The sequence below is a fragment of the Dioscorea cayenensis genome, chromosome 17 (assembly GCF_009730915.1).
Source record: "Dioscorea cayenensis subsp. rotundata cultivar TDr96_F1 chromosome 17, TDr96_F1_v2_PseudoChromosome.rev07_lg8_w22 25.fasta, whole genome shotgun sequence".
Classification (NCBI taxonomy): Eukaryota; Viridiplantae; Streptophyta; class Magnoliopsida; order Dioscoreales; family Dioscoreaceae; genus Dioscorea; species Dioscorea cayenensis.
Window position 1 is genome coordinate 7,005,087 of NC_052487.1, and position 4,083 is coordinate 7,009,169.

The 4,083-nt window shown below is 31.8% G+C and overlaps 1 long non-coding RNA gene across 1 annotated transcript; it reads right to left on the reverse strand.

Annotated features, from left to right (window-relative positions):
• Positions 1 to 2,303: 2,303 nt before the first annotated feature.
• LOC120281321 lies at positions 2,304 to 3,743 on the reverse strand. The gene is made up of 5 exons (XR_005542534.1): positions 3,658 to 3,743; positions 3,350 to 3,428; positions 2,812 to 2,882; positions 2,666 to 2,733; positions 2,304 to 2,556 (listed from the first exon to the last, which is right to left on the reverse strand). It is a non-coding gene; the product is annotated as an uncharacterized LOC120281321 (long non-coding RNA).
• Between the last annotated feature and the right edge of the window lie 340 nt (positions 3,744 to 4,083).

Consider the following 4,083-nt stretch of genomic DNA (forward strand, 5'->3'; position numbering starts at 1 on the left):
ATATCTTTCTCTTTATTTATTTATATTTCTATTTTTTTTAGTATGATTATCTCCATATTTGTGTCTCTTAATTTCTCTCTTTTTTCACCCTATCCCCCTCTTTCACTCTCTCTTTGTCTTAATCCAACTACTTATATGAAAACTAATATAAATATCTCAATTGTCGTGTTATGATCTAGGTGGCCATAAGAAAATGAAGGACTTTGATGATGGCATTGATGGTATGTTGAAGGTGGACCTTATTGCTCAAACTTCAAATCAAGCTTTAAATGAAATTGAGATTGATTAACTTTGAAAATTGCATATTTGGAGTTTTACATGTGATTTTGTATCGTTAAGACATGGATTATTGATATTATTTTTAGCATACTAATGAATTTTGTATTATCAAGACATGAATTTCTATGTAATACTTATTAAAACTTGCACTATTGTATGATATATGACATTGCTTTTTACATTTGAAATTGATTATATTATTCTTGTGTACTTTTAGTTTTTGAATGAATGTTAAATGTATATTTTACATGGCTCAAATATAATTTAGACATTCAGGCAATCTGGATTTGAAAGAAACCGAGCATGGACAAATATAATTTGGCCGGATTTAAAACCGGGCCGGTTCCGGGCATCTAATTTAACTACCAATAGAAGTAGTTGTTCGAATACGGTTTTGTCCAGACCCGGATTTTTGCCACCCCTACCAATAGTTGCTTTTAGGGATCTCTCTCTCTCTCTCTCTCTCTCCCTCTCTCTCTCTCTCTCTCTCTCTCGAGTGGCGAAGATGGAGATTAAAAGGTGATTGATGTCACAAAGTTGGCTAACATGGCAAGTTAATGGGGTGAGATGGCCTTATGGGTAACATGTCACGTTCAACTAGGCATGTGGCATGCGAAATCATCTTTCATCGATGTGGCAGATTTGGCATCCATATCAGTGATGTCTCCCCGGAATCGCTCATGTAACCTCCCATTAATTAAAAAGATATAAATTAAAGTTTAACACCTAAAGTGAAATTTGGTTGTAGTTTAGAACCTATTAAAATTTTTACCCATTGTTCTACTTATGTGATTGTGATTGTTAGATGTGGTTGGTAAATATATATGAATTAGGTAAAGAATAAAATTATTATTGTATATTCATTTACTTCAATTTTTTTCCCCCCAATTCTCAAATTAAATTTTGGGTGCAATGCTTTAGGTCAGTCTGGTGTCCATATTCCATATTTGTCACCTTTGTAATGTCACTTTGGTGTTAATTTTCAATTACTCATTTTATTTCCTCCTCATCACTAACCACCTTTTTCAAATACACTTCCACTAATTTGATCAATCCTCTATACTTTGAATTTATAAAATTCCGTTTGCTCTAAATCAACTAGTGGGCGTGACAAGGTGAATTAATTACAACTTTTTTATTTAATGACTAGTTTCAATTGATTCTTTTTATTATGTAAATCTCTTTTGGTGATATATATATATATATATATATAATTTGATAAATCACCTCACACAAAATGAAATTTTTGATGCAGTTATTTGCTTCAATTCCAAGGTCTTCATCAGAATCAATAAAAGAATAATTTAAACAATGTAGTAATAAGCTCATTCAACACACACAAGCAAATCAGCTAAACAAGTCCAAAACATGGGACTTAGTACAAAGCTAAGATCCTATCATAAAAATATTACAAAAAATTTCCATTGAAAAACTATCTCAAATACATGCTAGACTTTTCTAAGTGATGACTTGTAAACCATACAACTCAGCCTCATTTTGGAAACAAGAAAATCGAAAAAGTTGTTGTAGTTAACTTTGGTGGCACAACATGCTTTCAACGACCATTACTCAACACATGTATAATTGACAGTTTTATCAAACACTCTAAACATTGGATGAGTTCATGGAATTTTCACCGAATTGTACATATAAATAAAACTATTTATTATGTCACAAATACTGTTTTTTGTCTCAACAGTTTTCAAAGTAAAAGTTTTGTAGTTAATATGCATTCCACTAACAATATTTTTGTTCATAATTTAAAATTCAAACTCATGTAAATATTATTAGTTGATACATTGCGTTTGAGAAGTTATTTAACCATACTTATTTACAAAAACAAATAAATATCACAAAAACCAGAATTATAAGCAACCCAATAATCTATCTGAAATCAAAACTTGTTTTTTACTAATCAGTTAGTTTAAAATCTAATCCAAACACACTCTTTTTAGTGTCATCACTGAAATCCCAGCCAATTATCAGACATATCTGACTTGATGGACAGAGCCAAATGGGGCTTATCTTTATCATTTAGACAGATGCAAAAGTTTCAAGTACTATAATAATGTGCAACTATTTTGTAATTTATAAAGTAAAGAAAATCAAGTAACCGCCCAAAAATACATCCTAAGCATCTGTGAACACCAATGGCATCAAACACAGACCACTGGGCAGACACACAGATGCAGCTGCAGGCACACAAAATACTGAAGCACTAGTTTGTATTCATTCTCAAGACACATCTGCATTCTGCAGTGTAATGACACAATTGATCTGAGAAGAATCAAAAAGGAATACAGAGAGTTAATTATCAGAGAACCCCATGTCCACTAATGGGAGCCTGCAACAAGCAAATCAGAGTAAAAATGGAGTACCATTGTACCTCTAAAATCCTCAGACAACAAACTTAAAGATTCACTATAGGCATCAGCCTTCACTTGCACCATAATCCTGCATGATATTTTTGTCCAATGAAAGAGTCCATAACAATAGTTAAAGAGAATGGACAATAGCAAGGAACAAGCATACTCATAAATTGTATTCCCTCTTTCAGTTGCCAGAGTTGTCTGTTTGTCAAAGCTCTTGAAGAAATTGTTGACCTGATTAGTTGCATCAATAGCAGAGGTGTCAGGGGATGAAATAACACAAGCCATAGAAATAAATATAGAAAAAATGGCTTATGTTGGGCATACCAAAACATTAAGGCTCACGGATAATTATGTTCTAAGTCTGATAATTGTCAATGAGGAAAATTTGATTTGTAGAGGAATTATAGGGAAAATGCAAGAAGTAGGGAAAAAAATTGCAACCAACTAGAAATATAGAATTGAATAGTGTTGATTTAGACAGTAAGGTAACATGATTGAATAGAAAAATGTAGCAGTTGGCATAAAACTCAGGCAAGTTTCTCAGGAATGAACTTAGTCAGGCAAGCTGCATAGAAACATAAGCAGTTATTGCAATTTCCTTCTTTAAATTTAGAACTATAAGCATATAGAATAATACACAGGGCTTCAACCTAGATCTACACCTTTGAGGAGATGGGTGACTGCAGCAGGCTTATTACCTTCTGATGCTTTCATGTAAAACATGTGACCATGATGCAATAACCTTTGAATAATGTTGAAAGACCACAATATCAGCAGCTGCATAGAGATCAAATTTCTCAGAGTAAAATTCTTGCCTCAGGTTTCCAATCAAGAGTTTTACAAACAACTAGTGACCATATTCATATTAATTATCAACTCTTAATGAATAAAGTTATTTGTTTCAAAAGATTCATGTACGATGTACCTGCAACAAGAAAATCTCTATGATCACCCCTATCACATAGAAAACATAGAATTAGAAAACAAGAAAAGTTTATACTTATACCTGAATAAACCCACAACTTATCCAAGAGACGAGCAAAGGCAGTTTTCACTCACAAGATAAAGTTTCAGACTTTGTGAAAACACCAAGGTTTTGATTAGAATTAAATTTATAAATCAAAGATGAAAGATCGAATAAGCACCGTCAAAAGTAATCGAGGGCAATTCTAATACAATATACTGTTACTATCAGGAAAAAATCACTTATAATTAATATTCCAATTAAAACAGTAGACAATAAGGATGTACCAGGCAAAAGAAAGTAGAAGAAAATATTAGAAATAAAATTTTATTTAGTTTTTTCGCCATTAAATTGAATAGCCTAACCATGTATATAGCATAAGAATTCCTCTTTATCTATTCCAATTTAAAAAAAAAAATCATTTTTCAAACCATCAATTAAAGTAATTAGTATCTTCATTAAAATTGC